The following is a 23,962-nucleotide window of genomic DNA, read 5'->3' as shown; positions in this document are numbered from 1 at the left end:
ATGACAAAAGACAAAATGAAACCAAAAAACTCACACCCAAATCATAAATCAATGAACATGCAAATGGGTACTCGTAAAGATAAAATTTTTCATAATGGCATAGGGATGAAAAGAACAAAAACCTCAAGTTGCTTTTCATTGTTGGGTTGAACTTTTTGTTGCCATGCAATAACTTTCGTTATGGGGTTTACCTAGACTCATAATTGTTGTTATATTATTACATTATAATATAAATCGAATTAAGAATTTTTTTTATTGAAAGAAAAAAAGAACAATACTAATTTTTTTACTTGAGATACTATGACTAATTGAAGGTATGGATCCAATCTATAACTAAAGTTATAAAGGGGATACACTCATTTTTTTTGGTTTCTAAGTCTATTGCAAATCATTGAAAAGCTTGCAGATCCTAACAAAAATGTTCACCTGATGGCTCCAGCTGCTACTTTGTGAAAATAAGCAAGTGAATGCAACCAATCTTTAAATTTTAGCTTTCCAACATATGAACGTGGTGTCATTTTCCGCAAACAATAAGAATGGAAATCAAATTGATCTTCAGTAATATCAGCATAGTGCTTCTCCACAGCTATAAATTTCTCCAGGGCTCGTCCAAGATCACCATGTCGAAAGTAACTTTCATCAGAAGCAAGTTCATACCTTCAAAAGATGGATAACACTCAGTAGGTGTACCCAAATTATAATTAGAGACAACGACATGTGGAAGGTAATAAACAAAAACAGACCACATGCACTGCATGTCATGAAGGTTGGTGTGCTGGCCCCATCTTTCGTGAACAAAACAGCAGTTTTTCCTGCCAAAGCCACCTTCAAGAGTAGAAAAAGTTTGTGAACAGTACAATAATACCGAAAGAAATTTAGTGACAAATATTAACTATGACAAAAGATGAAGGGGGGGCTTTAGAACCTGATCAGCCTGCAACATTCGCTTCACAGATTCACTGTTTATACAGCGATCTGCAAGATCCATACACCTAGCTTCATCTGTCAATGAAGCCACAGCTACCAAATCAACAGCACGTTTCAGTATCCGACTCTGTCACCAAAGAGAAGTAAATAATATACACATAGACCCAGCTTCAAGAAAATTCCAAGAACTTCTCCAAAAGATAGTAAAAAGGTTCATCAAGAAACAATAGCCATGTACCAAAAACCCCAAAACCTAAGAAAGGAGGTTATATGCCTGCCCAATGCCCATCAAGACTTAAGGTCCACAAAGAAAAACTAGTATGCATTTTAAATGAATGCATATCAACTTTGCACAATTTAGTGCAAAATAATATATTCAATCAAGGTCAGTATCATAGAAAGTGATAAGTCTCTTACAAGTGAACGATAACTCCAGGGCAATATCTAGAAAGATTTTCAGGTAATGCTATGCCTTGTGAGATGCGAGACAAACCAGGCAAAAAGAATTCAAAATATAAGAAAAAAAATAAAATAAAAGAATCCAGCTGACAAAAATATAAAACCCAGCAGATGAAGCCATTGCAAAATTTTGAAGATTGAAGACGAGAACAAACCTTGACAGAGTACATATCAATTACAGTTGGTGTGTGCTCTATGGCCTCATTAATTTTTGAAAGAGCAACGTCATATTGTCCTCTTCTGTCATAATGCTGCATCAATAAATTCAAAGTTACTCAAATGCAAAGAAAGCACCAAATATTTATAGCAAGAAAAGAAGAAAAGGCCATGGCCCATGGGGTGAGGAAACCTGATGGTTACCCACCTAAGCCAAAAAGAATAAAATCCATAAAAGCATTGAAGGGGGCTCTTTCACTGTCCTGCACTCAATATGAAACACAAGCAAGAAATGACTCAGCATAATACCAAATGCGTGCTTGTGTATTAGCATACAAACAAAAACATAGAAACTTCACATGCAACCATATGGGACAACCATTATGTACTTGTTTAATAGATAACAACACATAAATGACTGAGGACTGCACCAAACAATAAGCAGTAAAAGATAAACATGCAATCAGACCATACCCAATATCTAAACATTTGGACACTGTTAAGACTTACTAGAATATCACATAAGGGCTGAAAGTCTATATTACCTCAAAAAGTAGTAAATCTAAACATTTATTTGCTTTTAAGACTTACTAAAATATTACGCAAGGGTTTAAAGCATATACTAGCTATCAGGGTATCTGCCGGCGGTCCTAATTGAATGCTTCAACTCAAAAATTAGTTGTTCCAATATGTCTGCCTGTATAAGTGTCAACAAAGCAGGTAATCAATCCTAATGAAATCAAGCTCCAATCAGTTGCTAAGCAGTTTAGGAGAATCAATATTTAGAAACTTAATTCTATTTTTAGAATATGTAAGTAAGAAAACTTACCTTTCTAGGGTGACCGTACAAGGGAGAAAGGTCTGAAATAAAGATGGAACCCCCTGAGGCCACAGAAAAAATATATCATTATTTCACCCAACAAACTAAAAAACACCAGTCAAACTAATTAAAAAAAAAAAAATCTCACTTGGATATAAAGGTTAAAAGAGGCTTAATGTAATCAATTGCCACTTTACGAAATTTGTTTCCTTGCAGTAAATCAAGTGGTATCCTCTAAAAATTGAGAAAACAAAGTTCTAATAAAGTCCTAGAACATTCATCACATATCATAAAGGAAGTAGCATTTATTGGCAATAATGATGCACATTGTAACAGCAATAATTACAATTCTCATTAATGAATACATAACAAATGTGGGTTACAGGAAGAAAACAATTTAAATACATCCTCACTGCATGAGTCAAATCCCAAAAGCTCTAGAGTTTGACACTTTATTTCAATCATGCCATAACCTGGCCCACCGTCAAAAGGTTTTTATATAGGAAAGTCGGTTTAACTAAAAGAATGAGATAAAGATAGCCACTAATAAAAGAATTAGCCACCATGTCAACTCTCTAGGGGTGAAGCATATGAAAGCATAATTTTAACCACCTAGAGTTCTTACTATTGTCACATCAAGACATCAATGAAGTATTTCAGCATAATACCACAACTATCTATTTCTAGATTATCTAAGAATATCACAAGCCATCGAATGGACTGTCTATTGTAGAAGCACATCACTAGATTTTTGTCACATAATTTCTTATCAAGCCATCAAGAAAAACAAGATCCCTACAAGAGTATTTGTAAAAATAGCCGCCCCTCCTCTCTCTAGAAAAGGGGAGAAAGCTTGATAGCTCTACAAAAAAGTAAGGTTTTCGTTGGATTTGCATCATGTGATTCTATAAATAAGAGAGAGAAGAAATCCAGAGTAAATATAATGAACAGAACATCCCAAGGTACCATTTGGAGCTCATTAAAAAAAATACCAAACAGAAAATGAAATTAATATGACTAACAGCTAAGACATAATAAAACAGCTTACACTAGCAACATCATTATCTACAGTCTATAACGAGAACACATTTTATCATCAGAAAAAAAATAAAAAAAATCAAATCGGGCATTATTTGAAGTAAAAAAATTTAAATAAAATTAAGATGGTAGAAATCAAACCTTCAGAAGGTCTCCAAATTCCTCACACATTCCAATTTGTCCTCCAACTAATTTTCTACTTTGTTTGGATTGACCAACGGCCGAGAAAAATTCCTTCACCTCAAAGGAATTAATTTCCCTCTTATCAGATCAAGAACCCTAATTTCCCAACCTAATCTTGATGCCCAATCTCAAGGAAAGTTGAATCGACTCATTACTTGCTTGATGTCGATATTATCGACAATAATCTATATTCCAAGCCAAAAGGGAATCCAAAAACGAAAAACCTAAATTTGAGAGAAAGAAAATTGAAACGATAATGATAGAAGAATGGCTGAAGACAGTGGGTTTTAAATTTAAAATGCCAAAAAATCTAACCATGGAAACTTAACCAATTGAATTTTAAATTAAAAATTGACTTTTTTGTATTTAAAATAAATGTAGTGACTAAATGAAAAACATATTTGATGAAAATCAGCTCTGCTTCTTTTATATAAATGAAAAAAAAAAAAACACTTTAGAAGAAAAAAAAAGGAAAATAGAAAGAGTGGAGGAGCCCATCAATTTTAAAAGAAATTTCATTTTTCTAAAGAAAACAAAGTTGAGGAAGAATGGAGGATGCGAATGTTAGCAAAAGCAATTCTAAATTAAAATCTAAATTACCCCCACACCAAACTTTAACCAAAAGCCCAGCCAAGCCAAAGCTTAAAAGTTGCATGGATGACTAGTGAGAAAGAATAGTATCGTTTCTCAAAATTGGCCAGAAGGATGATGAAAGACTAATAAATATCTGCAATTACAAAAAGACCCCTCACCAATTCACCAAAAAAAAAAAAAAAGAGCTAATCATTTTATTTGGTGGTTTAGAAATTTAGACTTTTCTCAAAATAAGGGGAGGACCCTCCCCTTCTCATTAGTCCTATTCCCAAAGACACGTGGCGGTGTTTATGATTCCATGGGTCAACCATCACTGCACCCCATGATAAGCTTCTAAAACATTGTTGATAACTATATTATCAAGGAGAAAATTAGCAAAATCATGAACGAAAAATTGTAATAATGAATCAATTGAGAAGAAAACTGAGTTAAATATATCAAATCTTTTTTGAAGACATTTTGTGTTCTTATATTCTCTTTATATTATGACGTTTTTATTTTATTATATTTTTTTGTAAAAAAAATTAAAAAATAAGAGAAGTTATCTTATTTTTCAAAATTAATAAATTATTTATTAATAAAAATTCATTAAAGATTTGAATCTGATTATCATAAATCTAAATACTTTACATCTAAATCTTAAACTTTAATTATTTGCACCAATCTTTATTGACTTACTTGATTATAGTTAGTAAAAGAAAAGCTCAATAAAGTACTGAAAGAAAGAAAAGAAGGTTCAACGACATGTTGATAAAATTGTACATAGAAACTAGCAAGGAGAAATATGAAATACCTTTTTTAAAAAAAAAACTTGTGGTGCGAGATCCTTTGAGATAATTATTAGTTCAAATAATATGTAATTTAATTAAATTTCAATTTAGTCAGATTTTTAAAATTATAAATTTGAAAATATTTTAAATGTTTAATTTTTTTTTCATACAAATTAAATTAATAAATTAAAATTTTAAAAAATTAATCACTTAGATTTTTTTTTTTCGAGGTTTTTTTAAAGAATATTCCAATGCTTAAAAATTGGGATTTCATGATTTTTCATAATCTTTGGGTTTGAAGAGATAAAATTATAAATATACAGAAACATTTCTTTTGGTTTCTTATAAAATTATATACCATTAAAAATTATAATTATAATTATAATCAAATAACTTTTAATGCATTAAAAAAATTAACAAATCAAAATATAATATGACAAAATTCAAATTTGATTGGTTAAAAAAAATTTTAAAAATCTAATAATTAATAATTACTCAAACAAAAAAAATTAAGTGTTTAACAATTTAATCATCCAATTACATATAATACTTATTATTTAATATTTTTCATTATGTTTAATGCATAAAATAATAGATAAGACATAATTTTATATTATATTTGATTTATATCTAATTAATCCTCTTGGTATAAAATGATTCAATTTTTCGAAAATAAAAATAATTATTTTTTATTTACGACATTAAACTTATATGTTCTATTATAACTTTAAAAATTATATTAATAATTTAAATTATATAAATTTTAAAGAAAAATAATTTTATGTAGCATCTCAACAAGATTTGGTTAACCTTTTTCAACTAATAATAAAATTTTATAATCCAATCAAAATCCACTTTTTGTTGCTAATTATCAACCTTTCCTCCATAATAAAATTCAAACAGCAAACCATAAGAGACGAGACTTAGAACAACAAAACTGGGAATTTTTGATAGCCACTCTTGTCAGCTCCATAGCAAAATTTTCCACATTATGTAGTGTTTATAAATGGCAACTAATAAAAGGGGCGAAGTACAACATGCTCCAAAGGCAAAGATTAGCTCTAAAACAGTGTTCTTCCCATGCTGACCAGAAGATTTCATCAGCAGTACCCAAAAATTTTCTATAGCGCCTCAAATTTTGGGGCAAAACTATGGAGCCAGATATCTCTAAAGATCTCAACCAAATGGTAAGCAAATTAAAAGAATATATATATATATGTATATATATTTCAACCCTAAAATCATAAATGAGGATAAATTATACACATTTGCAAAGGAATGCATTTCACGATTAGAAAAGCAGCAAAAATTTTGATCTCAAAGCAACGGAAGAAAGCATTGTCATGGCTTGCACAACTTCAAGATGCTCTTTTTTTCCGCCTGCTGCAAAGCACTCTTTCAAATTGTCTACATAATTTTACTTCAATTGTCTAATAAGCTATTAATAAAGAGGGTCTAATCAAAGAATAAACAATCATTTCTTGAATAATTTTGTCACATAGCTTGCAACTTCAATTAAATAAACATCAATAAGAAAGTGAGAAAATTATTATCATGAAAGTCCACCTTTCTTTAAAATGCCAATAATAATCACAACATCGAACTTTCAAAGATTAAGCATCATAATAACAAAAACCAACAAGCAATCAGAACTCATGAGATACATCTCAAAAAAATCACTGAATGATGTTGAAACCATAAATTTAAAAATCCTAATTTAATGTTTTATTTTTAGGCATCTAATCTATAATATTCAATTAACAGTATGTCAAAATTTCAATACCATTAATATTCTTACTAAAATACTTTCTAAACAAACAACAGTAATTAATTTCATTAGTTGTTAATGGAGTCAAAGTCAAATTTCTAGTCAGCATCAATTTATGTGGAGAATTATACTTACTCAAAGTAGCATCTTGGTCAATAAGAACCTTTTCTAAGAGTTTATGGACTGCAATACAGTCCTTGAGTTTCCACGCCAGTACTGGTCCAAGTGCCCCATTCCTGGACAAGCAAAAGAGAAAGAAACAATTAATCTCAAGAGTAAGTTGCAATGCATGGATTCGACATCAAACAGCAAAAGTTTTAATGTACACTAAGAGCATTACATTGGCATGACTTTATTGCATGAATCTTCAATTAACTTAACAGCCTCAAGTTTCTTGGTGTGCTCCAAGGTATATAACATTTCTGCAACTGCCACTATATGCATCAAAGATTCTGCAGAACCAAAAAGTGAAAATTGCATGATTATACAACCTACCTCAAGGAACCTAAAATGCATCATGTTATGCAAAGGTCATAATACCTTCATGTTTACCAAGGAAAACTTTGTTCGCCTCACTAAGAGTTTTCTCCTGCAATTGACTGCAGAAGAGAAAATAAAGGGATTTAATGCATCAGGGATCAAAACAATAACAGTAGCAGTAATACAACAAAATTCTAGTAGGGGGAATAGCTATCATAAAGCCATTTCAAAGAGAACCTGATGGATGGACGCTCAGCTTCTAAGACACTCCAAACAAGTTTTTCAGCATCAGTTAATGGTGACTGTGGAAGAGAAAATAAAGGGATTTAATGCATCAGGGATCAAAATAATAATAGTAGCAGTAATACAACAAAATTCTAGTAGGAGGAATAGCTATCATAAAGCCATTTCAAAGAGAACCTAATGGATGGACGCTCAGCTTCTAAGACACTCCAAACAAGTTTTTCAGCATCAGTTAATGGAGCAGGCATTGAGCCCAATTTATGGAAAAATTTAATCTGCATTAGATTAAATTCAAATAAGCATTGTAAATATTACATGATCTTTGTATCAAAGAACAGAAAAGAATGCAGTTGTGCATGGCAGTGAACAAATATGGGAGGGCAGATGTTACATACCAAGCAGCGATGTGAATCTGGATTCTCAGCATCCAGCCTTTGCAGTTGCTTTACAGCCTTCAGGAAAACAAAATAAAACCAAGACAAACGTACTAATATGAGCTCATGAAATGGTAAAAGTACTACTGCACAAAACCATTGTTCTACAACTCAAAGATATGTCGCGCACACTATCTAATTCACACATCAATTCATTGAGTGAGTAGAGTAATAAGAAAAAGATGTTTGGTTAAAAGGTATAGTTTCTTTAGTTCAAGAACATATCCACAGGCAGCAAGTGAAAAAAGAGAGGAGAAAACAAGAGAAGGGGTTTCCTCACAAACCACTAGCTGACAATTAAATATCAGTTCTAGTTGACCAAACACAAAAAGAACAAGAAACACATCTCATGTTCAATTCTTGGAAAACATAATACCTGAAAGGCAGGCAAAATCTTCTGCTTTCTCATATTTACTTCAAAAGAAAGTAAGTGCATCTCCAAAGAATCAGGTGAGTTCTTCTGAAGCAACTTCAAGTACTTCGTTGCTTCGGACAAGGGATACTCTGTCTGAAAAAAAAAATACAGATTAAACAGTCTTAGCTTAATAGGCATTAGCGTAACACATTTTTACAGCACGAGGACTTTAATCAGGAATCTAAAGCACAGGGAAAAGATAATAATAGGTAACCTTCAATAATTTTTCTCCAAAAGGATCAGGATCTACAGGTTTAACAAGTTGTTTCCCAGACTTAGAGATGCCACTAGAACTTGATTCTTCATTTTTCTCCTCTGCCTCCTAAAATAATACACGGCATCAGAATGAAATCATCAAAGAGAGTGTTAGCCAAGAATCACCAAAACAAGCTGATATACTTTCTTAGCTCGTTCCGCCTTCCTCTGCTTCTTCATTTTCTTTTTCTGAGAAGGAGTCTTTGATTTGTCATCCTCTTCTTCAGCCAGTGAGTTCAGAGGAGAATCAAACAACTTTAGATAGCATCTGCACTTCAAAATCCAATAATTATCACAATGCAGAAAGAAAAGGTTCAAAATTGAAGTAATCACCAGTTTCAAGCCAAGAGTTTCAGAGAAAGAAACACCAGCATAGAAATGGGACAATGGATCAATCACAAAAACTATTACTTAATTGTTGCATGGCCTGTCACTATATCATCCCATTCCATTTCACCATCAAATCAATAAGATCAATATAAAAAGCTATAATCAACAAATAAATTCTGGTACAGTAACATGCAATTCTCCATCCTTAACCCAACAGAAATCCCAGGCGCCGCCTTCCTATCATTTAAAAAGCCACAATCTCAAATTTCAATATGCCCGCAAGGAACATTTAATCCTTTCAGTAATAACATCACAAGAATATGAACTTACAAAAGATATAACGAAAGCAAATTGAGACTACCAAGCAAAATTTTTATCCTGTTTGGCATATACCACAAGGTCTCGACATAATAAGAATCCCCTAAGTACAACATAAAACACCATCCTAACTATGAAACAAGTATATAACCTTATAAAAATCAGAAACTATAATCTAGAATACTTGTTAAATTAAATTTGACTTGAGCATCATTTGAACACAAATTTTTTAAGCAGATCCAAATATTTGCATCTTCTTTTAATAGTTAATAATTTGTGGGAGAGCATTTGAACTTCAGACCTCCTACCAGGGCAAGAGGAGTTATTGCAACTAAGGTATGTGTAAAGCCACAAAAAAAAAATTGCTTTATAATATAACATAATTGGCTTATTAATAGCATTTGTTTCTGTATGGTAAGGATAGACATGTATCCACAGTTGAAAATTCGTTAATGGTACATTTTCCTATATATTATGTATGTGGTCCATCAGGTATATAAAACAAAGAGACGGGGCACAAGGATTGTCTTACATAGCATTCTGATACATAATACTAATTTAATCACATACATATCAATTAGATCAACAAATGAATCAACAACAGCCTCTTATTTGAACTCTAAAATTCTCTTTTGTATTCCTATACAAATGAAATTGAAAAACAGATTGATTAACATTATTTGAAAAAATCATAAAGTTCATAACGAACTTAAAATCATTGTGCATATCAAAATGACTAGTATTATTATTACTGATTATTAAAATTCACATTCAAAAAGAAGAGAGAAAATTTTGTTTTATGATAAAAAATTCATTCATGGATCTCAGTTAATTTTCAAGGGGAGAAAAAAGAAAACAAGGAGTCCATTGAATTTCAACTAATTAGTAATTGCTTTATAATATAACATAATTGGCTTATTAATAGCATTTGTTTCTGTATGGTAAGGATAGACATGTATCCACAGTTGAAAATTCGTTAATGGTACATTTTCCTATATATTATGTATGTGGTCCATCAGGTATATAAAACAGTCTTACATAGCATTCTGATACATAATACTAATTTAATCACATACATATCAATTAGATCAACAAATGAATCAACAACAGCCTCTTATTTGAACTCTAAAATTCTCTTTTGTATTCCTATACAAATGAAATTGAAAAACAGATTGATTAACATTATTTGAAAAAATCATAAAGTTCATAACGAACTTAAAATCATTGTGCATATCAAAATGACTATTATTATTATTACTGATTATTAAAATTCACATTCAAAAAGAAGAGAGAAAATTTTGTTTTATGATAAAAAATTCATTCATGGATCTCAGTTAATTTTCAAGGGGAGAAAAAAGAAAACAAGGAGTCAATTGAATTTCAACTAATTAGTTTCACCAATAAGATACAAGGATTTACCTCAAATTAGGAATTGCACAAAAAAGATTATTTACCTCAAAAAGGTCTATGTAAAATTATAGGAAAACATCAATGGCTACTATCTTATTTATCAAAGAAAAATAAAATACATTATAAAGAATTAATTTGTGAGTTGGATATTCAGGAATAAAAAAATCGCTAATTTGAAAATTTTGAATTAGTCAATTTATTAGATATTTCATTTTGATATACTTTTAATTTTCAATAATCCATGTAAAAGTGAATTAAGGAAAAACTTATGAATCTATCAGTTACAAAAAAAGGCCTTAGGATAATCAACATGATTGCCATTTAGCCGAACGGAGTTTTGTATAGAATATCAATAATAATAATAATAATAATAATAATAATAATAATAATAATTCCATTGCTACCATTATAATAATAATAATAATAATAATAATTCCATTGCTATCATTATTATGATATTACATATTCCAATCCAATTGAATACTGGAAAAATAAAATGAATTCCTAATTTTATCTATTCATTTAGATAAAGAGAAAATAATCATAAAATATATATAGGGAGAGAGTTGATTTTTCTAGAACTTAACTTTTTCATAGATTCCATTGTTCAAAAAATGATTTGCAGAGAGATGTTTCACCAACTTTTTAGTTTTTTATTTTTAAGTAGAATATTTAGAATATGATTGAAGTGTGCACAAAAAGAGGCTTGTATTTATTAAACACGCATAGATATAGCATTTCTATTTATATTCTTTCCTTTTTTTTTATTCCATTATAGCACTCTAGTGGAGAAAACACACAATGTGCTCTATGAAAAATTCTATTTTTCTTTAATTTTAATCTATTCAGTGAAAAATTGAAACATGATAATTTTTTGCTAATTCCCTATGGACATCATATCTAGATAGATGAAATACATTATTAGATAACTATAGCTGTGTAATAACTTTTGTTCTAGGGTTTACATAGAATCATAATTGTTGTTATATTATTATATTATAATATAAATCAAATTAAGAAAATTTTTTTTATTGAAAAAAAGAACAATACTAATTTTTTACTTGAGATACTATAACTAATTGAAGGTATGGTTCCAATCTATAACTAAAAAGGGGATACTCTCATTTTTTTTGTTTCTAACCTTTGGTGACATGGCCAACCAGTAAGTCGAGGGACTGCAAATCCCTTATTCCCCAGTTCAAATCAGGTTGTTGCTTGATCAACAAAAAACTTGGAACCCTATATTCTGTTTTGCTCATATAACTCGAAAAATTTTCTCTAGCAAAAACAAATGTAAGAAAAGGACTCTTGATACTTTCTTGATTATAAACTTAGCGAGGTTTTGTCTTGAAAAATGTTGTAAATCCATACATCCAAGATTCAAGGAAAAACTAGAATAGTGGAAGGGAATCAGAAATCTTCATATGATAGCCCCTCCTCTATTAATGGAGGGGCTGCTAGAAGAGTCTTGAATCAGACTGGATATCATAATGGGAGTGTCTAATTAACAAATGAATGGTTGTACAAGGGTAAGTAATGAACAACAGTTACCTTTAGGAAGTTTTTCATGCTTTGAAAGCAAGGTTCAGACAACACATCATTGCAACATATGATTAATGCAACATATATGCATGCAATAATCCCCCATTCCCCAAAAGACAAAAGGAAAAAGAGGGAGGCAAAGAAAATCTAACCCAAAGTGAAGCATCACATGCATGTGTTGATCAACAATAGGTGACAGACGCTAAAAGCACCCAGACAAGTAGACAACAGAGATTACATAGCATTTTTCACGTACAGGCCACAACCAAACAGAATAAGTCTATTGCAAATCATTGAAAAGCTTGCAGATCCTAACAAAAATGTTCACCTGATGGCAACAGCTGCTGCTTTGTGAAAATAAGCATGTGAATGCAACCAATCTTGAAATTTTAGCATTTCAACATATGCACGGAGTGTCATTTTCCACAAACAATAAGAATGGAAATCAAATTGATCTTCAGCAATATCAGCATAGTGCTTCTCCACAGCTAAAAATTTCTTCAGGGCCCGGCCAAAATCACCTTGTCAAAAGTAACTTTAACCAAAAGCAAGTTCATACCTTCAAAAGATGGATAACACTCAGTAGGTGCACCCAAATTGTAATTAGAGACAACAACATGTCGAAGGTAATAAACAAAAACAGACCACATGCACTGCATGTCATGAAGGTTGTTGTGCTGGTCCCCATCTTTTGTGAACAAAATAGCAGTTTTTTCTGCCAAAGCCACCTTCAAGAGTGGAAAAAGTTTGTGAACAGTACAGTAATACTGAAAGAAATTTACAGTGACAAATATTAACTATGATAAAAGATGAAGGGGGGGAGCTTTAGAACCTGATCAACCTGCAACATTCGCTTCACAGATTCACTGTTTATATAGCGGTCTGCGAAATCCATACACCTAGCTTCATCTGCCAATGAAGCTGCAGCTACCAAATCACCAGCATGTTTCAGTATCCGACTCTGTCACCAAAGAGAAGTAAATAATATACACATAGAACCAGCTTCAAGAAAATTCCAAGAACTTCTCCAAAAGATAGTAAAAAGGTTCATCAAGAAACAATAGCCATGTACCAAAAACCCTAAAACCTAAGAAAGGAGGTCATATGCCTGCCCAATGCCCATCAAGACTTAAGGTCCACAAAGAAAAACTAGTATGCATTTTAAATGAATGTATATCAACTTTGCACAATTTAGTGCAAAACAATATATTCAATCAAGGTCAGTATCATAGAAAGTGATAAGTCTCTTACAAGTGAACGATAACTACAAGGAAATATCTAGAAAGATTTTCAGGTATTGCTATGCCTTGTGAGATGCGAGACAAACCAGGCAAAAAGATTTCAAAATATAAGATTAAAAAATAAAATAAAAGAGTCCAGCTAACGAAAATATAAAACCCAGCAGATGAAGCCAATGCAAAAATTTGAAGATTGAAGACGAGAACAAACCTTGACAGAGCATAAATCAATTACAGTTGGTGTGTGCTCTATGGCCTCATTAATTTTTGAAAGAGCAACATCATATTGGCCTTTTCTATCATAATGCTGCATCAATAAATTCAAAGTTACTCAAATGCAAAGAAAGCACCAAACATTTATAGCAAGATAAGAAGAAAAGGCCATGGCCCACGGGGTGAGGAAACCTGATGGTTACCCACCTGAGCCAAAAAGAATAAAATCCATAAAAGTGTTGAAGGGGGCTCTTTCTCTGTCCTGCACTCAATATGAAACACAAGCAAGAAATGACGTATTATAATACAAAATGTGTGCTTGTGTATTAGCATACAAACAAAAACATATAGGAACTTTACATGCAACGATATAGGCAACCATTATGTACTTGTTTAATAGATAACAACACATAAATGACTGAGGACTTCACCAAAACAATAAGCAATAAAAGAAAAAAATGCACCCAGACCGCACCCAATATCTAAACATTTAGACACTGTTAAGACTTACTAGAATATCACATAAGGGCTGGAAGTCTATATTACCTCAAAGAGTAGTAAATCTAAACATTTATTTGCTTTTAAGACTTAATAAAATATTACACAAGGGTTTAAAGCATATACTAGCTATCAGGGTATCTGCCGGTGGTCCTAATTGAATGCTCCAACTCAAGAATAAGTTGTTCCAATATGTCTGCCTGTGTAAGTGTCAACAAAGCAGGCAATCGATCCTAATGAAATCAAGCTCCAACCAGTTGCTAAGCAGTTTAGAATAATCAAACTTTAGAAACTTAATTCTATTTTTAGAATATGTAAGTAAGAAAACTTACCTTTCCAGGATGATCATACAAGGGAGAAAGGTCTGAGAATAAAGATGGAACCTCCTGAGACCACCAAGAAAATATATCATTATTTCACCCAACAAACTAAAAACACCAGTCAAACTAACACACAAAAAAAAAAAAAAATCTCATTGGATGTATATACCTTTGTTAGAAGAGGCTTAATGTAATTAAATGCTGCTTCACGAAATTTGTCTCCTTGCAGAAATTCAAGAGGTATCCTCTAAAAATTGAGAAAACAAAGTTCTAATATAAGTTCATGTCAAATCTCTAAGGGTGAAGCGTATGAAAGCATAATTTTAACCACCTAGAGTTCTTACAATTGTCACATCAAGACATCAATTAAGTATTTCAGCATAATACCACAACTATCTATTTCTAGATTATTTAAGAATATCACAAGCCATTGAATGGATTGTGTCTGTTGTAGAAGCACATCACTAGATTTTTGTCACATAATTTCTTATCAAGCCATCAAGAAAAATAAGATCCCTACAAGAGTATTTGTAAAAATAGCCACCCCTCCTCTCTTAGAAAAGGGGAGAAAGCTTGACAGCTCTGCAAAAAAGTAAGGTTTTCGTTGGATTTGCATCATGTGATTCCATAAATAAGAGAGAGAGAGAGAGAAGAAATCCAGAGTAAATATAATAAACAGAACATCCCAAGGTACCATTTGGAGCTCATAAAAAAAATAAAAAAAAAAAACAGATACAAAACAGAAAATGAAATTAATATGACTTAACAGTTAAGACATAATAAAACAGTTTAGACTAGCACATTCCACCACTAGGGAGTTTTTGCAATAAACAGAATGTATCGATAACATCCATCATAAATTCCTAATGAAAACAGAAGCACAACATAAATCCATCACCTTAACTGCACAAGACCAAGTGTACTATTGTGAAAGTGATTTGTATAATGCATCCAATCAATCAACTTCATCAGAGGAATACTTGGCATTGTCAGAATACAGGCCAAAGCATTTCTGCAAGCCTTCATAATATCTGAAAAATATACATATACAAATATAAAAATTGTAAGTTGGTTGGCTCCCGGTTTATCAGACCTAATAGCAATAAATTGCGCCAATATATAGGCATATACTGAGTGAAGAGACATAATTTAACAGTTCTGTAAAAGAATTTTCCTCATTTCCCAACCTGAGAAAGCACCCAAGAGAGTGTTGACACATATAGTAGTATAGAATTACAGTTCTGCTCATAGTTGCTTTGCTACTTTTTAATTATATTTATATATGAGGTGGTGCATAATGCTTCTTTTTACTAAAAGAGCTAAGCAAAGGGCTTGACAGGACAGAGAGATATAAAACAATCCCAAGAATGAAAAAAATAAAAATAACCTCATTTTATGTAAAGATACCATGATGTAAATGTAACATGCACAAGTATAAGCGAAAGCTTAAAGAAACAAAATTTAAAACTAAAAAACGATTGAATTTGTGACATAAGGGATACACACTGATTAGTTTCAAGCTTAAAGCACCAACGAAAATAGAACATAAAAAATAATGACTATTTCTACCATTCTTTTAACCCTTCATAAAGTTCTAACATAGGTAAATGAATTTGGGTGTTACTACAAGAAGAATTGAAAAACCTATTAGCCCAAAAAAAATATATTTAAACACACAAACCATTCAGAATATTAATTATTCTTCATTTCCTACAATAATAATACACCACGGCATTGAGAAAAAGAAGTCAATTATAACTTCAAGAAGTGCTGTATAAAAGGAAAAAGTTGACTAATATTCTTTGCTATGAAAGATTTATTAATGAGCTTAACTAGGTGTTTCAAAAGAGTACCAAATGCATAAGACTCACCTGTAATTGTCAGGGTTCATGGTAAGTAAAGCCTTGTAAATATTGGCACCTTCTTCTAGGCATCCAAGTTTCACCAGGAGAGAAACCTCTTGTTCTTTATAAGTCAATTTATCAACCTAGAATAATAGAATTGGTTAGAATTTTAATGTCCAAAAATTCAAACCTTACAAAATTTTTAATGTTAAAAGTATTCAGGCATTACATTTGACACTTACTATTTTTGGCTCTTTCTTATACAATTCCTCAAGTGCTCTCTCAAGAAACCCAGATTCCTCTAGCAAAGAGATCTGGAGAAAAATACCATACCCTCATAAACATTAGAAAAGCAGCAGGGGGCACCACTAGTCTAGATGTACAGCATCCATTATGCATAATGAATGTAGTTATGCATATTTCTATGCCAATATATTATTAAAGAAATAAATGCTACTGCAAGGGCTAAGGCTTGTAGGTACTTGTCCAATTGCTTAAGCTGTTTTCGAATCATGTTAATGGTGTTAAACCAAAAAAGAGTAGTCAAAAAGAAAGATAGACTAATTTATTAAGATGTCAGAAACAAAAATTTCGAAATGGTTCCACAGAACATATAATTGGAGATTAGCAATTATTAAGATTCAGAGCTGCTAAGTACAAACACCACAGATATGATTACTTGTAGAAGGCCCAACAATTAGTGAACAAGCCATATTTCTCTCTAACATGAATACATCAAGAATTAAATATCTTATAGATGCCAAATACCACTATAGGCCACTAGTTAGTCCTCCATCTCAGATTAAAGTAAACTTGGAGATGATTTAATTTAACTTATCAGCCATACACACAGAATCATGAAAAGCCATACTTCACAAGTAGAAAGAATGGGTGTAACATGTACATGAAAGTAGATGAGATTTTGGCAATAAAATAAGCAGAAGGAAAAAAGAAGTTAAGAAGAAATGGGTAGGTTTTCTAATTGCATGTGAAAAACATTAGAATTAATTCAAAAATGGGACCCCATTTATAAAGAAGTTAAAGGCATTAAAAATCTTTAATTTTTGTATATTTAATTACTTTATTTGGTTTATGGATAATTTCACTAACTGTGTTGGCATCTGGTTAACAAGTGACACCAAATCAGTCACTCCCATTATATGTTAGTATAAATTCTAAAATTTTGAATGTCTGTATAATGAAGTCAACTCATGTGAAATTACAGCCACATCCCACATACATATGCATGCAAAAAAAAAAAAAAGAGTTGAAGTACATAACCAATACCTAATATAAAAGCATTTCACCATGCTCACAACGTTCATTATCCGGTGGATAATCATCTTCTAATGTCCCTTCAAATGCTTCCAAAATTTCAACTGCTTTTGCACCACTAATATCAACCAAAAAAAGGAATACAGCATAAATACCTAAAGGATGAATGAAATTAATAAGACTTCATTCACTTAGAACTACTTGGCTAAGACGGACAGAAAAGGAAAAACCCTCATAACTGTTGTGCCAACAACTTCAATTCATTCATATATAAAGCCAAATGAAAATATGGCATCATCATTGTCTCCATATAAAACTATAGCAAAAACAACAGAACTCTGCAGTTAACTAGGCATTGTTTGTAAAAGGCTCATTTGCAACCAAATTTCATAAATGCAAGTGCAAGCAGCTTAGAATTGTAGGGTACCTATCTATCTACCCACCTATCTATACATATTAGTAACATCTTTAACACATTCTACACCCACCATGTATTGTCATAAAAGAAGTTTGATATCTTATTGGATGTTTAGTTGAAGTCATACAAACAATATGGCCACGTGTTAAAAATCAACAGTAATTTCATCCATGTTAGCACCCATTTGATCATATAATTAGAAACATTAAGTCCTGATTAAGCATTTAATTTAAAGAAAGGCTTTCATTATATCAACAAATATTTCAACTTTCAATACCAAAAGGCCCTTCAATTTGGACCTTCAAGTATACATAACAATAACAACACTCTAAAACATGTTTCACAAAATAAGAGTCAACAGAAATTGGTGAAAGTTGACATAAGAATTGGAATAAATTTTTTTAAGAAAAAAATAAAGGACAAGTACTTTGAGTTTAAATGGTGGGCTACAGCAAAGCCAATCCAGTTCATGCAATGATTTGGTTTCAAATGCAAAAGTTGTTGTCTTGTATCAACAAATCCTGTCAAATCTCGCATTTGTGCCTGCAATGCAAAAGATAAAACATAAATGTAATAATTTCTGAAATAACCTGAAACATGAAAATGAGAAAATACAAAACCATGATCAAATCCAAAAAATTTCTCTCAAACTTCATATCTTAGTAGAAAGACAAATGCTCATCATCTTCATACTTTTTCCTTTAACTTTTCAAGGCATATAAACCATAAATAAAAGGGGGGGGGGGGGGGGGGGGCACAAATAAGTTAATGCCAACAAATGACTTAATCATCTGAAATCATGAGTTAAGAATCCATAATATGGCAAGCGCTAAAGCATCAAGGGAGAATAATAGAAATGAAAATCATCAATTTCAGTATCAAAGACGCCGACTTTTGTTACTATTCTGGAGCAGTAAGGCATATGTGCAGATGAAGTTAAGAGAAGAACCAAACCAGATCTGATCCAGAAAGTATAAATACTTTCTAATTGCAAAGGTCATTCATGTTAAAACCTTTAACCAGTAAGGAACTAGTAGAATGAGAGAGAAAAAGGTTCTGTGGCAGTAGACCAGAAAGTATCAATTCAAGGTGGTTGATTCTTACAGGATAATGAGAATGAAAGGATCAAATCAGACTGGTTGCTTCTGATTATATTACTTGTCATTCTATAAACACTTTCAACCATTAAGGAACTAGTAGAATGAGAGAGAAAAAGGATCTGTGGCGGTAGACCAGAAACTATCAATTCAAGGTGGTTGCTTGTTACAGTATAATGAGAAAGAAAGGATCAAATCAGACTGGTTGCTTCTGATTATATTACTTATGTTTAATTTTTGCGTATGCCTCAAAACAAAACCTTCAATTAAGATACTAAATCTGAACCATCTCTCATATTAATCTGCTGCCAGAATATCAGATGATGTCTGTTATATCCTTTTCCTTCCCCTAAAGCCATAAATTGTTTCTACCAAAACTATGATCTAAATTTTCAAAGTTATAAAACCAGCTGACTCATCTACTTTCTAAGTGTTTAAGAAGATGTTTTTTCATGGTCTCATACAGCCTCCCCCTTTTAGTTGAGTTATCTCCATATTCCATTCCTCTGTTTTAAGCCATATATCTTCGTCTCTTTTGTTACTAAATATAATTATGCCTTTTCTATCCATCTACTAGTAGATTCCGTCAAGCAACTAAACAGCTTCAAATTTCATAAATTTTATTTTCACTTCACTACTAACTATGTAGCTGATCTTGGTGTTTTCATCCAGTTATATTAAGTTACCACAATGAACCTGCCCCTACCAACTACCACGAAACTTACAGTTGCACAAAAGTTGGCACCAAACTATTTTAGTTGCAATATTGACTTGCCTATAAGTACCCTAATACTTACGATTCTCAAATTCTACAATGGAATCTGAAAAATCTTTTAGGCAAACCACAAAGCTTACAAGAAATCTTATACAGAGAAACTCCTTTAAATGTTCGAAAAATACCATGACAAGTAAGTGTTCTTACTTAACATTAAGCATACAACAGAGAAACATCTTAGATTTAACACTGAGTCTAGATGTACAAATCATAGAGAAGGAAGGTAAATAAGGTATACCTGCAAGAGTGACAAGTCCCGTAGTATTTCAATGTTGTCTGCAACTATTCTCAAAGCGTTGCAATAGCATTTGATAGCCTCCCTGTATTCTCTATCTGACCGAGAGAGACCATAAACGTGCCAGCAAACATGACTTTTTACATCATTCTACATTAAGACACAAACATGAAAACAATGTTGGAAAAAGTGACACTGCTTTGACATTATAGCAACCAAAAGAAAATAAATAAGATAACCTTTACACCTAGCTGAACAAGCTCATAAGCTTCAGTTTTCCGATCCATGCAATTTAAGGTTAACCCCTTCATTGACAATGTTTCTGACAATAATGAATAAAAGCCCATATGACAACATACAAACACAACAAACAAACAGTTACCAAATAGCATAAAATATTACTTGGAAACTGCATATTTAAAAGGATGGATATATTAAACAAAATGCTACTACACTCTACCAATACCGCACACTAATGAATATTCACAAAACCCAACCAAGATGAAGAAGGTATTCAAATATTGCAGATTTCAAACTGTATAGGTTAAAAATGTAGTTATATACCCGAAATTAATGCAATATATTCAGTTGATAGAGAATATCTCCACATTGATACTGCTAGAATGTTCCACTTATCTCTAGAACCATCACAAATCATGGACTAGTCACGATACAGCTAGTGCTTTCAAAAATGCAAATGACATCAATCATAAGACATGAGAAAGGAACATACAGTCTACAGAAACAATCACGTCAACTTAGAGGCATTCTTGTAAGGATTATCGAAACCAATAACCTTGATAACAACATAAACTATCTAGTGACAGCCCCTTTTTCCTCTAAGTGTAAAGTTCTTTTTGTTTCAGAGTTCTTGCATCTTTATACAGGTACATTTACAAGAACCATGCAAACATAAACACTAAACAATAAGTGCCTCTCAACCAAAAACAAAAAAATAAATAAGTGCTTAAAATTAAACGACCTCCATGGTCAGGAAACTTTTTCAGTATTGCATCTGCAGCCTTCAGTCCTTTCTTGTACTGTTTAGTTTCATATGATTTCTGCAATGATAAAATAAACAAGAGCTTTAGCAATAACACATGGACCTCCAAAGCAATAAAAATTCAGTTATGAGAATTAGCTAGAGTATAATAACAAATAAAAATTAATTACATAAAAATCAGGCAAAAAAACTGTGTCAAGAGTCCATTACTATAGAAGTTAAAATAGAGTAAGAATTCACCAGTCAAAACTCTAGTTTTCACTATAAATTAGGAGAAATAAGAGGGAAGGGGGGAAAACTCTCAATAGCGTGTGGAAAACATCCAAATGTTGCTATTCTATATCTAATACGAACAAGTTCTTAAAATATATAAATATTCAAGTTTAACCTGCAAAGCCTACAATTACATTAAAAATTGTCCCAGTCAATCTATCAAATTCTTAAATAGACTGTTTCACAAAGTTTGTTATTGTCTTGAATGCTTATGTGCATCAAAGCCAAAGTGCCACAATTGTTTCCCATTAGGAACCAACAAAATTCCTATTTTAAAAAGTCGGCAACATGCAAGAGAAATTACTAAAGTAGGAAGAGTCACCAAACCCTTTTATTTTCATTTCTCTAATTTTCTCCGTGATGATACAAATGAATTATCACCAAAAGGAAAGCACAACGAGCATCCTTACTTTAAAAAAAAAAAGGTCAAAGCAAAATTCAATTTTTTAAAGTTGCTTTTCAACAAAATCGAATTCATTGACCTAAATTAGGCAAAGCAATAAACTTAATTAAGCCTCAATCACTAAACAGAACAAAGAAAATGAACTTAATTTATACGAAAAATTGCCCAAAAGCAAAAACCTAATTGACAAACAAGATTATCTAGTCCAAATTTCCATTTATAATTGATATCCACCGATTTTCTCAGCAAGCAAACAGACCAGTATCCAGCTAGGGTTTTGCAAGCAAAGAACAAAAAGAAAAAAGAAGTGCGATCGAATAAACAAAAAATAAGAAAGCAAAATACAAGTATAAATACCAACTAGAAATACGTAGATACGAACTGAAAAATGAGAGAGAAAAGAGAATCGAAGCCTTACGACAATGAGTTTGAAGAGGTTAGCTTCCTTCGGAGGCAACGAAGCTCCCATTGTTGAAGAAAATTAGAAAATTTTAGAAGAAAAACAAGAATCGTAAGAGAAAAAAAAATGAGAAGATTGAGACTTGATGAAGTGAGAGTTAGGGGCTCGCAAGAGAGAGAATAGAGTGGTGGCATTATCTGCTGCTTCAACCCTACGGTCAACAAGAAGCTTGAACAAAAGTAAAATTAAAAAGGAATAAATAAATAACTTTTTGATTAATATATATGAGCCGTTGGTTCATTTGTCTGACGGAAAATTTACTAAAAAGGTGATCTCACAAATTTTTATTAATTGATATCATAATCAGATATTTAAGATATAAAATTAATAAAAATATAAATTATTTTTATCACTTTAATGCTTAATAGGTATTAATTTAAAATTTAAATGATTATTATATGTTAGATATACATTTAATCAAAATTTATGTACATTTAAATATTGAGATGTAATTTTAATTTTTTATTAATTTTACTTATAAATATTTTTATTAATTATTTTATTATAAAATCAAATAATAAATATTTTTATGAAGTACTTAATTTTATAATTCTTTCATTGTCTTTTTTCGTAGGTCCAATCAGTTTCTAATCATCTATGCTAATATTATATATCAATTAAATATGCCATTTTGACTTGTTTTTAAATTTGACATATTAAAAGACAATCTCAATCACTAATAAAATATGTTCGATGTTTTGATATCATGCAAGCAAGCTATTTCAGAGTACAAACTAATCGAAAGCAATTGGAGAAAACTTTCACTTCAAATAATAGCTAAACAAAAATAAAGTGAATACCAAAATTTGCCATTTTAAATAATCATATTATCTTTGCACTACATGTTAAATCAAAGACGACAAAAATATTTAATTCTTATGATGATTTCAAAGGAAGAAATAGAACATGTTTTTCTTTGGTTTGAAACTAGCAGAGAAGCCTGCTTTATAAATTGTGTTACGAATTTTATGAATGACAACAAATAGGATATATGTTAATTTTAAGTATCCAAATTTTTTTATTTATTAAAATATTTGAATTCAATAAATACTCAAATAATTTTTAATTTTATTATGTAAATCTAACTCACATAATATATATATAAAACCCATTATTGTTCAAACTCATTAAATATTCGTTTATTAAGTTAAATTTTAAATTCAAATTTAAAATTGATTTTAAAAAATATTATTAAAAGAAATTAAATTAATAAATGAAAGTAATCCATATAAAATAAATAAAAGCTAAAATTATAAATTAGAACACTTAATGAATTAATTTAAGTTCATAATAAATCATTTTTAAATAAATCTATAATATTAAATATTATTATTTATAATCAAGTTCAGATAATTAGTACCCTTAAAACACTATCCGAACTTTATGACAACCTACAATGAATTATAATATTTTACTATTGGAATACCATCCAAACCATACTACCCAAACCGACTTTTATGATGCCCTAATCTTACCATCCAAATCCATACTACCTAAACTGGCTTAGAGGATGCCTTAATCCAACCTGTTGTTATCCCTAATAATTTGATAACAAGATCAAAGTAAGAGATGGGGTGAGTATGTTCATTATAAAGATGATTTTTTCTACTATCATATATGATGAAAGAAGAAATTTTCATCGTCAAGTACGGCAGAGCCACAAAATATTCAAACTTTAGTTTGAAAAATTCTGATTTACAACATGGTGAAGAGCAGATAGAATACTCAAGAATAATACCGATCAAAACAATTTTGTGGCAAAGAAAGA

General features: G+C 31.1%; 1 pseudogene across 1 annotated transcript; it reads right to left on the bottom strand.

Annotated features, from left to right (window-relative positions):
• Window positions 1-230: 230 nt before the first annotated feature.
• On the bottom strand, window positions 231-22,376 carry LOC149509991 (N-terminal acetyltransferase A complex auxiliary subunit NAA15-like; annotated as a pseudogene). The gene is made up of 32 exons (XR_016335785.1): window positions 22,153-22,376; window positions 21,038-21,116; window positions 20,295-20,377; window positions 20,059-20,205; window positions 18,376-18,491; window positions 17,543-17,648; window positions 16,498-16,569; window positions 16,283-16,398; window positions 15,310-15,442; window positions 14,581-14,658; window positions 14,424-14,477; window positions 14,218-14,291; window positions 13,801-13,855; window positions 13,592-13,687; window positions 12,975-13,103; window positions 12,788-12,870; window positions 12,471-12,701; window positions 8,687-8,810; window positions 8,502-8,609; window positions 8,249-8,380; window positions 7,834-7,890; window positions 7,616-7,713; window positions 7,256-7,314; window positions 7,056-7,167; window positions 6,851-6,951; window positions 2,372-2,424; window positions 1,751-1,805; window positions 1,542-1,637; window positions 1,345-1,371; window positions 926-1,054; window positions 744-825; window positions 231-657 (listed from the first exon to the last, which is right to left on the bottom strand). The product of XR_016335785.1 is annotated as an N-terminal acetyltransferase A complex auxiliary subunit NAA15-like (transcript).
• Window positions 22,377-23,962: the final 1,586 nt, after the last annotated feature.

The sequence above is a fragment of the Durio zibethinus genome, unplaced genomic scaffold, assembly GCF_047325235.1.
Source record: "Durio zibethinus cultivar Kanyao isolate XHJ-2024 unplaced genomic scaffold, ASM4732523v1 HiC_scaffold_90, whole genome shotgun sequence".
Classification (NCBI taxonomy): domain Eukaryota; kingdom Viridiplantae; phylum Streptophyta; class Magnoliopsida; order Malvales; family Malvaceae; genus Durio; species Durio zibethinus.
Note: the sequence above shows the minus strand (reverse complement) of the source record. Positions and strands in the feature narration are given on the sequence as shown.